The sequence below is a fragment of the Alligator sinensis genome, unplaced genomic scaffold (genome assembly GCF_000455745.1).
Source record: "Alligator sinensis unplaced genomic scaffold, ASM45574v1 scaffold349_1, whole genome shotgun sequence".
Taxonomy (NCBI): Eukaryota; Metazoa; Chordata; order Crocodylia; family Alligatoridae; genus Alligator; species Alligator sinensis.
Window position 1 is genome coordinate 3119859 of NW_005841856.1, and position 14888 is coordinate 3134746.

The window sequence follows — 14888 nt, forward strand, 5'->3', positions numbered from 1 at the left end:
AGCAGGCTCTCAAGTTAATGATTGTATAAAGGATATCCTCGTACATTGCAATAATGTGCAGAGCTTCCATGTTGCTAGACGTTTCATAAATACATACAACACATGCTTTTCATTCAGATTTCATTGTTGGTTCATCATTCTAATCTGAATAATATAGCAAGCCTTTTTAGACTATATGATTTCAGAGCAATGATAAGGCCCTTTGTTTTCCTACATTGTTTAGAAGTAGGTCATAAACCTTCCTTAATCTGAGACCCTCATTAAACATTTACTCGACCTGTACTCTTCATGTGTGGTAGCTTTCTGATTCCCTTCACAGTTCTTCCTTTACTCCCCGGTTGTATATTATTTTTTATGATACACCCATGCTTAAGTAAGATTTTAAATGAACTCTCCATTTCCTGTGGTGATGACTAGAGGAGGGACAAGCCTTTTCTCATTATTATCTGTCTACATAATATGTTGGATCCTCAGTATTTTTCTTCTTTCAGCACTACCTGGCTCTGTCACCTACCGTATCTTTTTTCTTGTGTATAGGTAGCTACTCTTCCCAGGCTCATTTCTAATTCGAGTCACAGAGCAAATGAGCATGGAGTACAGTTTCCATTGCAGATCTACCGTTTAATCCTACCAGGCTGTTCTCAACTCTTTCTTGCAATTCTCACCACTTCTGTAGGAAGAAGAGATTGCCTCCTCTTGGCAGCCTGACACAGAACAACTTGGCCCTAGCTGACACCTAGTACCAGAGAACAGAACCAGACCCACAACTTCTAATCCAGCTGCCCACCTCTTTCACACTTCTACCATGCTGGCTACTTTGTATAGCTGAACCTTACTCCCTCCTCTCCTGTATTCAGGATGCAGGGTTCCAGCCAGACAGATACCCTCTCTCCTACGCCCTAAGTCAGATGTGACACATCAAGCCTTCATTGGACCCAACAGGCCAACCTGATGATCCAGACAGCAAGGAAGGGGTCGCCTGGTAAGCTTGTTGTCCTGTTTTAGGCATCCTTAGGTTCTTCTTCAGCTCTGCTGTGTTTCCTGAAGGCCCTTCTCTTTTTTAACTGGCTGTAGTTGGCAGCATGCTTCTCCTGGAGCATTTATGTTCCAGATGTTCTTTTAAACCATACAGTCCTGTCTTCATCCCATCCCTTTTGTGTCGGCTTCTTCCCAACTCCCATAAATAATGGTCTCCAGCTAACCATTCAAGAACTGTATGCTCAAACAGGGAAAGAAGGGCACACACTCATAGTATTATGTAGTTCCAGAGAAAGGCATTTTCCCATTGGAAATATCTGTCCTAATTACGCAGTTTATTTCAGAAAACTTACGTGAACACATCACAGCACAAACATGAAACAATAATGATAAAAAATTAGACTGATACAGGAATAATACGGTATATGTACAGCATACTATTATTATGCATACGTGATCAAAAGAAGCTTTTTTACTTTTCTTATTCATAATTTATTGGGGCTGCTAGCAACATAATGTTGACAAGGAGTCAATTATGTTTCATTTTATAAATCAAACTAATTAAGAACCAGATGCGATCTAAGTGAAAAAGATCTGAGGTCAATGTTGAGTGCCATATGTACTGCAATGCTTTCTTATGACAGGGAGATGCATTGGAATGTTGGGTAAATTTCTTTGCTGCAGTGGGTTTGTCATGCCCGGATAGAATAATATAGCTTTAATTTTCCATGTCAATTATTCCATCACCTTACTCATCTTACTGTACTTTTTTTAATAACACAAGCTTTATTTTAAAACAATAAGACGGAAGGGAAAAAAAAAGATAAAGAAAACAAAACAGAAAAGGGAAAAATGGGTCAGGTAATTACCGTGCAAGAAGAAATCTGTTTTAAAAATGAAAATCTGGAACATGGATAAAAGAGGAGCTCAATATCCAGAGATAAAAACAAATTAAAGCTTCAGTATAACTTAATTTCAGCTAAATGGTAGGGGAAAATAATAATGAAATTGGCACATCAAAATTGTATTGCTCAGCAGGCAGGAGAGCTTTCTTGGCCTCGATGTTAGTGAGTGCTGTACTTCTTCACCAGGGAATACAATAGCAACAGGGGCAACAGAAGTTGGATCCTTCAGAACTTTTAGAAGTTTCTTCAAATGTACAGAAATATTTTTGTTTTTTGTTATATCTTCAACTCTTGGATCCCAAAGTGTTTTACAAACACTAATTGAAACCTCAGAGCAACTGTGATCATTAGGTTAGAGCACTTTACATGATTTCTTTGTAGTGCTTATTTTCTCCATCATTTCAGTCTGCACTTGTCTTTGAGGGAGACAAACGTAGCCAAATATGGCATCAGTACTGTGACTGTTCATCTTACAGCCTCACTATAGACAGTTATCTATTTATCTATTCCCCCTCCTATTACTTCCCATTCCCAATTTCAATACTGTAATGCCGTCATGAACCATGATTCAAATGCAGAGAAGACCCAAGGCAAATAAACATATCTAAGACTTTCAGAGAAGCCTCCATTACCTACCTGGTTATATCTTCTTGGGCACTTGTAGGCTTTTCATTCATTTCAGAACTTTGCGTGCTCTGACAGTCTATTCCTGATGTCTGAACCTGTGTATTTATCTGTAAATAAGCAAACTTGACTGGTAGACACTCTTCTTGGCCTTCTGCTCATTCCCTTTTACAAATTATGTCAGTATTCTGTAACATTTGAGGTTTGGCTGTGCATACAGATTAGTGACCCGATTGTTTATGCAAGTATCTAAGAACTGTAAAATACATTTTCTTTCAGTAAGAAAAACTGCTTCCAACACTGGTCTTAAACCGCATAGGGCAGCCTTACTAAATTCACCGAGGGTTACAATCAGTAGAAATGCAAGGAAAATTTGCATAATTTATTCATCATTATTAGTTACACAGTTTGCCACGGTCATTTGTCTCTTGAGAGAGAGATACTATTTCTTTCTCCACCACTGAATAGTTTGCACCGGAAGTATAAAGTGACTGAAAAATAGAAATGTTCTTTCCCATAGAAAGATAACTGGGTCTGTCAAATTGTTGATTTAAAATTTCCAAAATGCATTGGATCATCTGTCACATTTGTAACTCAAGCTATGTGGGAGTAGAAGAATGAAACTGTTTCTCCACAGCCTTTTCATACAATATGTTGCTTCCTGCTTGGAAACATATATGAGCAGAGTGGCTCTCTATGACTTGGTTTGTTTTACCAAGTATACACAAGAACCCGTAAACATTTTTCAAGACAATATCTTCTGAAAATGTATTGTTTAGAGGCCTCTGCTGGGATGCAAGACCCTTCTAGTTTCACATTTGAAACTTAATCCCTCCAGGTTTTCTGCAAACAAGAAACAATTCCCTTGATGTAAGTACTCGTAAGCAATATGTTTTCTATCTGTGTTGATTTTCTTGTAAAATTAGGTTAATTCACTATGTAGAAGGAATAATATCTCAGAGATAGAGGCATTTGTACCAGGGATATTTCCATGGATCTCCCTCTCCTTTTCCCTGATCTGATCATGTGTCAGAGTTATTACTTTAACTCACAGCTATAGCATTGCAACAGCCTCCTCTACTTCCACTTTCTCCTTACTGTTAGGTTTTGATCTCAGTTTGATTTGGTTTTGCACAGGTTTGATTTTGTATTTTTGAACAGGTAATTGGTGCTTATGGCAGGAGGCCATTTTATTCCCTGTGTTTGCATTTTGGACAGTTGCTGGATCCTTGCTCTGATGATGGAGTGTTTCCCTCTTTTATCAGCCTCCAACTGCAGGCTGTCAGTGAGAATAACAATTAATTCCTCCACCCCAGCTGTACTTTTTCGTCTTCTAACCACTGGGTCTCAATAGATGAGGAATTAGTTGATATTTCCACTGACAGCCTGCAGTTGGAGCATAGTTGCACAGATAGCCACATGCCTTTGCTAGAGTAAGAATCCAGTTTGGGTACAAAATGCAATGTAAAGCACTGATTTGTAATGGTCTCTTGACACCAGCACCTATTAACAGGCAAAAATTCCTGCTCCTCAGTAAAATTCTCCTTCTATCAATATAACTGTTGCCTGGGGCATTATAAGAAACACACTAAAAAAAGGAGACAGAGTACAGAAATATCTTGTGTATTACATTCCTCTATCCAGCGTTCTGTCTAAGCTGCGCAGCCGCACAGGCGCGTCTGGCAGCACGGCATGAGCGTACCTGTGCGGCCACGCACACAACGCAGCTTCGAGGGAATGCTGCCTTCATCTGATTCCTTCTTTAACTTGGGAGTTAGTTAATGTTTTCTACTTAACCCAAGCACTTTTCTACATAGGGGAGCTATTGTACAGTCATCTGGATATAAATTTACAGTGCAGCAGCTGTCCTATACTAAATCTCATCTGCCCCCCATGGTAGACGCTCTTAGTTTGCACTAAGAATGTCTTTATGTAGTTTTGCATAATCCACTTTCAAAGCGGTCTGAAAAAGGAAGTCTTGGTGCATAATAAGAGTGTCAACACAGGGAGCAATTATACCATTACTTTCCTAAGCTATTTACCCATGTACAGAAGTCTTAAAGTGTTTTCCTTTCAAATATATTGTCTAATCCAGTGGATCATTCCACTGACTTTGATACAACAGGAACATTTTCAATATATATATATTTTAAGAGAGCACTGAGCACCCATAGAAAGAATGGCAAGGTCATATGCAAGACTATGGGAAGATTTTGCATAGACATTAACCTTTTCAGGGCAGAGACCACATGCCAGTCTGTCCTGTTTAGCACCAAGTACACTAGTGTTGCTCAGGATGTAACACATTATCTTAGAACTGTTCCAGCTAGGTAGTCATTGTATTCCCCATTATGCAAATTATTTCTGTCCAGCTGAGGATAGATTGGGGGGGTCAAATATATTTTTAAATACTTGAAGCCCACCTCATCAGCCTTCATTCAACAGTGATGTAACTAGGGCAGGGCAAGCAGGGCACAAGCCCCAGGCACCAAATATGAAGGAGCACTAGAATTGCTGACCAGATGTCTTTGCCACAGCATGGACAGCCCTGCACTAACCCTGCCTGACCATAGGAGCCAGGCATGGCTGCCCTGCACCAAGCAGTGCATCTGGAGGGGGGGGGGTGATGTTCAATGACACTATTACAGCTCTCAGAGACTAAGACATGGTTATTAAATCCTACCAGTTACAAGTCTAAGTTAAAAGCAAAATAATCTCAACAGTTACAATTCTATTACTGTAGTTAGTAAAAATAATACAACATGCTCACCACCCCAAGGTAGTACGAACATAACGTCACTGGGTGAGTAGGCCAGCGGTCTTGCCCGGGGCTCCCAGCTCCTACATCTGAGTTCTGCGCATGATACAATCTTGGATCCATGATCAGATCGCTTCTGATTTTCAGGAGTGTGTGTTCCAAAGTGGGGTTCTTTATCTTCTTCTTCTTTACCCTATAGCCACCACAGTTCTTATCACACAGTTAGCTTAAGCTTATCTTATAATGCATATTAATAAGCTTGCTTCTGCTATATATGCTGTATATGGTTAACCTTCACTGGAGTTTTCCATTCTTAGGGAATCTGTCCGTTTTAGGTAGGGGTAGGTTTTGCAATCGATTGTTCCTCTTTTCCCGAGCCAAAGTTCCTTATTTTAGTTGTCCAACTTCTTGCTTTGGTTATGGTCACTCGGAAAGGGCATTTTTCCATTCTGCTCCTTTCCACCAGGGGCAGGTCACTTACACAACTTAAGCTAAGCATGAAGGCCCAGGCTCTGAGGCTCTCCTGGGGCCTACAGGTGGGGAGGTGAGTAAAATGGTGCCTCCTCCATCCCTGATGAGCCTGTGTCACAGCAGGTGCAGCTCTGGGTCCAATGTATGGGGTGGGGGAGCAAACAAGGCACCAGGGTTGGCTCTCAGGAAGTCCAGCTATGGGGTTGCTACTGCCTGAGTGGAGCTGATGCTATTACAGCAGCAATAGCAACAGTAGCCCATGAAGATAAGCATTCCCTTCCTCCTACCCACCTCCCCCCATTTCCCCTTTCCATCCCAGTTTGTCTGCAGGAATTGGCATACCCTCATGTTACCTCTGCCCATTCTGGGCACTCAGTGAGCTTGTTATTCCTCTGTCATTCAGAGCTGAAATGGATTCCTCTGGCATTAATTGAATATGTAACATGTATGGGCAAAATTGTGTTAGCCCTTGTGTGACTAAGTGGCAGTTTTCTAGACATTTAAGGCGCATTTTTGGCACTTATACACAGTTTGCAATCCACATACATGTGTAACCTTTCCTGTGGTTACTTCACATGCTTTGTAGGCTTCACACTGGCTGGGAAGCCTACCTGTCCCAGGAAGTGGGGATGTGGAGGGGGAACAGGAACAGGAGGAGAAAGAAGACCACTTGTTTAAGGCACTTGCCTAGGAACAGGGGACTTGGATGCTAGACTTCCCATTACCTAGAGGAGTGTCTGCCTCTGACAGCTGAAAAAATGTGATTTTTGTGCAGAAAGAGTAATATATTTCTGCCTTGTGAGCATAAAATACAGTGTGGCGTGTGGGGTCTCCAACCTCTAATTCAAACCCAAGGAAATGAAGGTCAGCGTTTCTAATATAAAATATAAAAGTGAGGGTGACAAACCCCCCCTTCGCCAGCATTTATGCCATTTCAGATGTTTTCTATTAACTTATGACCACTTTTCTATGAATAGCATGGTCAACCTATATCTGATTGTTCTCGATAGGTAGAGCAGAGAGTAGATAGTAGTGGTGTTCCTCAGGGATCTATGCTGAGACTTATCCTGCTTAACATTTTCATTAGAGACCTCGGTTCAGGAACTAAATGCATGCTTATGAAAACTGCAGATAAAAAGTGAGATGAGGAGGGGAAAGGATATTGCCAGTGCAGGGAGAGACTAGATATGTTCTGCATTAGTGCAGGGGGTTGGACTAAATGACTCTTGAGGTCCCTTCTAACCCTATGATTCTATGATATACTCTATCAATTATTATACAGATTCAGTTAACCTTGCAGAGTGGAGAATTAGAAATGATATCAAATATAGCAGTATGAAATGCAAAATCATACACTGAAAGACCAGTAATAAAACCTTTTCCTATAAGATGAAGGCTCATATACTAGAAGCAGCAAAGGAAGGGAACACACAGGTGTGCGGGTCAATCATCAGAGGACCATGGGCTGCCAGTGTGATGCAGCCATGAAAAAAAGCTAGTGTAATTCTATGATGTAATTCTATATTGCAGAATGTATTCAGCAGAGGTAAGGAATTACTGCAAGACTGCACAAGGCATTGGAAAGAATCCATTTGGTACAGTTTGGGTCACCATTGTTCAAACAACGGGAATTTAAACTGGAACAGATACACTAGTCTCACTGAATGATTAAGGGAATGGAGAAGCTGTCTTACAAAAGATTAAAAGAGGTTGGCTTGTTTAGCTCAGCAAGTGAAGGTTGTGAGGGGATATACTTACATTTTATAAATATATACACAAGGTGATGATCAGGGAGAGACAAAAGCTATTTAAGTTGAGACTGGATTTTCCAATTTACTTTGCTTGGTAGGCCATACCAGAAGCTTTTCATATTCCCTACTCATCTGGACAAAATCTTTGGGCATTTATAGACATGCTTTGGGAGGTGGGGATGGGGGCAAGTGCTTAAATTAGTGCAGCTCCAAGAGCTGAGCTTATTAAAAGGGCCAGATGTCACATGTATTAGTGTCCTCACACTGAAAAATGGTGGTGGGGCACTTTGAACTAAAGCTCATTGAATGCCATTTTTTCAGTACAAGGATGCTGATATACATGACACTGGAGTCTGCTGGAGTGTGGCAATTACCACGCCCCAGCAGACTCGATTAATCAATTAATTGAGTCTGCTGGAGCATGGTAATTGCCACACTTCAGCAGACTCCAGTGTCATCAATTAATCAAGTCTGCTTTGACATGCTGTAATTGTGGCACATCGGGGCAGCCTCCCTGCACGTGTATAGGAGCCCTTTGACTTGATCTAGACTGTTAAACAGAGTTTTCAGCCAAAGAGAACTGTGCTACTTCCATTTCTCTAGCAATATCTTCAACAGTAGTTGTTAAATCCCATTCATGAGATGGGATGAAGAACCACTGGAAAGAGAGGTGTCCATATTTGATTTGTGCTTCACATTTTTTTTTGCCTTGGTACAAAGATCAGGTTTGAACTAGTTATGCTGCTTACAAGTAGAAATTTCAGAAGTTGACTGTTTCCTATCTTGGTATCATTCATCCCATGATAAATTGTGAATTGTGTAAGTCACACAATAGGAACTTTGTGTGCACTCTGTGTACATCAAATACTTCAGTATATGCAAAGAGAAAGGAGTACAAAGGTACCTGTAGACATGCTTTCACACACGGTACCCAAATTTTACATGAAACCTAGGTGTTTCTGGCAGTCTTCAGTTATCAGGGTTGTAATGATTGCAGACAGTGGTGGGTACACATGCACTTTTCCTTTGAAAGTCAGATCCAAAATATCGCACTACTTTTTATATATAAATAAAGATTTCCGTTGGCTGAAATTTTCCCTCCCAGACTCCCTTTGCTATGTGCTGTGTCTGAGTTGGCTGCTCAACCACAGAGGTAGATGTTTTCTGTGAAGTTGTATATATAGAGTGAAGCACTTTCATATACACTTTGGCTATAAAACACGCTTGTAAATTTTTAATTAATATTAATCTAATAATAACAATGACGTTGTTATCTGCATCCTAAAATGCCTTATCGGACAGCCTGAATCTGTTCAGGGGCCATATTGCACTTCATTATTTCAGTCTTTTAAAATTTAAAGGAAATATAACACTTGGTGACATTTACATAAATATATCAAGGCACTTTTTTGCAGTCTTTCACAGACATTATTCTCACTGAAGTCAAAGGGATATTTTGTGTATATGACGACTGCAGGACCAGGCACTTTTTAAATCAAAGCCACAATTTTTGAGTTGCAGCAGCTCAAGAAAATGTCAAGCCACAAAATTTCATTTTCCTCCTTATTTTGTGGCTTAAAATGCCTTAGCCAATTTAGGTCACATTTAGCTTTGAATGCTCTTTGGTAGAGATATGCATGCTAAATTTTTTCTCATAGCAAGTTATTATGGCTGAGTTATAAACCCCCTGAAAACAGGGGCTTGTAATGGAAATACTGACAGAACCTTTATTACAAAAGTACAAATAGGCAGTGCTCCAATAAATTCTGGTCAGTTTTTTATCATCAGGTGGTTACATTGCCACTATGTTTCAAAGAGAACATTATAAGAATTAATGGCATCACTCTACTAGAAGATCATGCTCTGTGTGTGGCCTGTTAAATGTTCCAGTATAACTTTGATATGCTGATATGGTGTATTCTCTGTCCAGTCTAGTGGCATGTTATATGATCTACTGCTACCTCATTTAAAATGTAGCTCATGTACATATACTGTTGGTGCGTCTACATGTGCATTAATGTGTTTTAGTTAATGCACATTAAATCTAGTATCTCCGGGCATTTATACTCATGTTCTAGGAGACAGGTGGGGAAGGGTGCTTTAATTAGACAGGCTTTGAAAGTCTAATGTGGTTTGACTTTTAGAGGGCAGGACTCATTTTAAATGTGAATGGTTTCCATTCATTTAATTTAAACAATTAAACTTTTCCCAGTGCTTTTGAGGTTATAGCTAGGTGGGAGAAGGAACTGGGATTCTTCATATGCTAGAAGTTTCACATGCTAAAACCTGCCCAAGATTTAAATTTACTGTATTTACCCAAGTCCAAGATGACAGCAGCAGCAGTGCACAGATTCCTTCTTTCAGCACATTCTCCCTGCCTAGTCCCACAATTCCACTGTCCCCTCGCTGTTGGGGAGCCTGGCAGGAAAAAAGGAAAGTACGTGCCACTGCTGCTGGCCCTAACTGAGTGAAGCAGCCTGACTCCCAGCTAATATAGGTATAGGGGGAGCTCCAAAACCACTCCTGCCCTGCTTCTACTCAGGGATGAAAGGAGCAGCTGTGGCAGCATGCAGATTCCTCCTTCTAGCCTACTCCTGGCCAGAGGGAAGTTTTGCAGAGGAGGAGGTGGGCAGGAAAGAAGGAACCTGTGCACCACTGCCACTCCCTCCATGCACGCTGGCTCCCCAGAGCTCTAGCTGGAGCAGTCTTATATTTGATTCCGAGGAAAAGCTTAATTTTCCTGGTGCTGAATGGAAGGAGAAAAAAATCTGCATTTTGGAATCAATAAATACAGTAAATGTATTTGAAGACTAAATCAAAGGACTTTGCTTCTCTAATTTAGGAGCAATTAAAGCTTCTGTCAGCTAAAATGTTCAAGATTAGATAATCTCTTCCATTAATTTCAATGTCTAAAATGCTACAAGTAAGTTCTTGTAGCCCAGTCATCAAAACTAGTTGATTTAATTTTGTTTAAAAGCACATTCAGAGGTAGGATGTTGGCTATTTATTTACCTTAAAGTTTCTTCCTAGGCCTGGGCAAAGGTTCAGTCCCTCATTCGATTCAACCAAGATTCGGCCTGATTCAGTGGCTGAATCTCCGAATCTGAATTGAATCAGGAAACCGCTTAATCTCTCCAAATCAAATTAGAACCCTCTGAATCGATTCACAGGGACTTGGAAAGATTTGGTGACATAGACACAGCTTTAAACGTTTTTTCTACATACCTCAAGGTACCAGGTGCCTTGTCAATGCTGTGATGCGGGGGCAGATGAGGTGTCCCACAGGAGCATGAGGGGCTCTGCAGTGCACTCAGCAGCAGACCCGCACTCCTGTGGGATGCTTCATCCGCCCCAGCATCTCAGCATTCACGAGCCACGCTGGTACCTCGAGGTACATACAAAAAACATTTAAAGCTGTGTCTATGGCTGAATCACTGATTCTCTGAATGAGCACCGAATCTTCAGATTTGGATTTGGCCAAATCAGATCAGGCACAGTGATCCAAATCAATGAATCAAATCACTGTCCCCGATTCGGGACGAATCTGAATCTGAATCGAATACGGTCCGCTTCGCACACCCTTACTTCTTTCCCAGTTTTGGTAACATATTAATGAGACACTCTTCGCTTCAAGCTAGAATAAAGTCACTGGTTTTATTTCAGAAGTAGGGTTGATTAAAAATTTATTATTAGTTTTCTGAAACTTATGGTTAAATTAACAAGATAATAGAATTAAATATAATATGTAGATTTAAAAAATGATATATCAGCCTATGCAGATGACTGTTAATAGCCTGTATTGAATGCTAAGCACATTTGACAACCATATCATCTCTTTTCCAAACTTGAGCTTGGCATCTTGCATTAATTCTCATACTTTACTGATGTAGCATTCACTCTACATGACATGTAGGGATGTGATCCGAATAAAGCAAATCATGTCAAAATGATATGATTATTAGTAAACAAAGTTGAGACCGACTTGCTGAGCACATTAGACAAAGTTGAGGGGCCAAATTCTGTGCTGACCTATTTCTGGCAACTACATCAGACTAACTCTACTTTCAGCGATGAGGGTGTAAAGGCAAATTAGGTCCATTAAATTCAATGGAGGGAAACAGGCGTAAAATTTGTGAGAGTTAGATCAACATCAGAATGACTGATTTTAATGAGGTTGTACAGGATGTAATCCAGTGAAAATCATGGTGATCATGTAGAATTAATACATACAAAATATTGTGGTATGGGACATTTTGCATGAAGGAATAGTTCCCACCCTGGAGGCTAGGACACCTGGAATGCATGCCATATTTGTTCCTTAAGGAAAAGACATAAACATCAATTAATGAAGAGAATAACAGAAAATTGGATTAAAATCTAGGGGTTGTTGAGATTAGTGGATTTAGTGTACATTTGCAAGGAGAACAGGAATTGTCCCTAAATCTGCAAGTCTCCCAGGTGAATGTTCTGTCATTTCTGCAAAAGGCCCAAATGTGCTAATGAAGGCAGTAAAGATTCTTATCTATACCAGTAATTGGACACAGCTACATGTCCATTAATACGCTTTTCCCAATGCACATTAAATTTAGTACTTCTGGGTGCCCATACATGAGTGCAGAGGCTGCTCCAACACACTGTAGTTATAAAGCAGACTCAATTAATTGAGTCTGCTGGAGTGTGGCAATTACAGTGCTCCAGCAGTCTCCCACATTTCATGTATCAACGTTTCCATGCTTAAAAATGGTGGTGGGGAAGTTTGAACTAAAGCTTGTCAAACAAGCTATAGTTAATGTGACCCCACCACCACTTTTAAGCGCACACTGATATGTGAGACACATGATACGCTGCCCCCCGCATCCCTGGAGCATGTGTAAAAGTGCCTTCTAATGTGAGGTACTAAAGAAATGCACATTAGGCTGCCCTACTGTGCAGTAGTGAAAGCACATGCTTTTTTAGTCACACATTGCGCAGTTACCTATTTTTAACGTTCATTTGCATATTAGCACGGGTTTCAAGGTGATGCTTTAATGCACAGTAAAATAAGCTACTGCCCATTAAAATGCACGTGTAGATGCACCCACTGACAATCAAGTAGGGAATAAATATATAATATCACAAAAACAAGGTTAGAATACAATAAAACCCTCTTTAATCCTAGATATTATGATTTTTTAAATCCTTTTCTAGATCTGGCCCCAACATTTCTGTGCCTTATCCATAACAGGGACGATCATAAAGATTGCAAGGCCCTCAAATATAATGCTAGAGATAAATATTTTAGATAGGCTTGGAAACAAAAATCTCCCTTTCCACACATGGATAAAAAAAAGTAGAGAGACTTTACATTGTAATAATTGGCTTGTTGTCTCACCTTCCCATTAGAAATAAAACAAATACAGCTTTATACATTCAAAATAGTAGTAGTGTTTCTGTAGGATGGCCTCATAGACAGAGGAGCTTTTAGCTTTTAAAGGATTAGCAAACCAAAGGCTCAAATATAATAGTTGCTGCTGACTGAGAGTGACCATATAGATATGTTTGATTACAGCTCTGCTGGACTAAAGGTCAAGGGGAAGTTTTAGAATACTTAAGAGACAATTATCTAAAGTTCAGTCTTTTCCAAAGGAAAGAAGTAGAAATTACACAGACAGTTATCTAAAGTTCACATTTTTCAAAGGGAAAAGATAGGGGAAATGCCCATTCTTTCACCTTGCCATTATTTGCCTATATTTTTTTATTACCTAAGAAATATCTTTTCTACAAGTCCTGCATTCCAGCAGAATAAACATTATTATTTCCAATTTCTAAAGAATTTTAACATACCCACAGCGCATCATAAAATATTTTATTTATAACTTTATATTTTCGGAAGCACCCTTTATCTCAGCAGGGATAGAAATGTGTTGGGATGATTATACACCTGTTGATCCAGCCGTTAATTTCTGGTATATACAAGTATTATTTTTTAAGCAGCTGGCATGGGACCATCAAATACAGGGATGTGAAAAAGACCAATGAAATTATCCAGTACATTTCATTGCAGGTGTACTATTCTTCTCTGTGATCTGCTCTCTCCTGTTTTATTCAATATTTTAAATGATTCAGAAAATCTAGGCCTTCCTATTGAAAGCTGTTCTTCAGACTAATAGATTTCAAAATTAGGAAGTCAGACTATGTCTTTCAGTCATCTATTATGTGACTTACATTATAATATACATGTGACAGCATGACATGTGACATAATACAATGTAAATGACATAATTTGATCAGCCAACTAAAATTTTACAGCACAAAAACTTTTTGCTTCATATCTGGGGTCTGCCATCAAATTTGATAGCACCCATCAATCTGCTTTTTCAGAAGTAACATCACAAATTGTGATGTTCATGAAAAACAGGTCAGTCTGAAATATCCATGAATGCTTCAGTGCCCACATGGCTTGGTTATCAAAAATCAGGCAAAAATACTATAAAAGCTACATCATTTTGTATCAGATTACTTTTGGTTGAGTGGGACGTTTCTTTTTTTACTCTACAAATTATTCAAAGGCCCATGCTCATAAAATATTCCTGTGCATGATCAGGATGATTTGATTTGTTTATTCTGAAATACTCGGTTTCCAAACAGATCTTGTGTATGTATATAACTATTGCATATATTTGCATGGGTGCATACATTGAGATATACCAAAGTACTCAATTTGTTTCAGAAACAAAATTTTCTACCTGGTCATGATCAGATACATTTTATGTCATTTGCACATGTGCTATCCAGCTCTAACCAGGACGTTCAAAACTTTGATCTCCTTTTAAAACCGTTTATACCTTTGTGAACATGCTGCGGCTTAATGCAAACAAAGAGACATTTGGTCCCCTTCCAAGGCAGTATTCATAGATTCATAGATGTTAGGGTCAGAAGGGACCTCAATAGATCATCGAGTCCGACCCCCTGCATAGTCAGGAAAGAGTGCTGGGTTTAGATGACCCCAGCTAGATGCCTGTCTAACTTCCTCTTGAAGACCCCCAGGGTAGGGGAGAGCACCACCTCCCTTGGGAGCCCGTTCCAGACCTTGGCCACTCTAACTGTGAAGAAGTTCTTCCTAATGTCCAGTCTAAATCTGCTCTCTGCTAGCTTGTGGCCATTACTTCTTGTAACCCCCGGGGGCGCCTTGGTGAATAAAACCTCACCAATTCCCTTCTGTGCCCCCGTGATGAACTTATAGGCCACCACAAGGTCGCCTCTCAACCTTCTCTTGCGGAGGCTGAATAGATCCAGCTTCTCTAGTCTCACCTCGTAGGGCTTGGCCTGTAGGCCCTTAACCATACGAGTGGCCCTTCTCTGAACCCTCTCCAGGTTATCCGCATCCCTCTTGAAGTGCGGCGCCCAGAATTGCACGCAGTA

The 14888-nt window shown here is 40.1% G+C and overlaps 1 protein-coding gene across 8 annotated transcripts in view; it reads left to right on the forward strand.

Moving 5' to 3' along the window:
• Window positions 1-14888, forward strand: part of CDH8 (cadherin 8) — a 222286-nt gene that overhangs the window by 190036 nt on the left and 17362 nt on the right. The window lies entirely within an intron of this gene.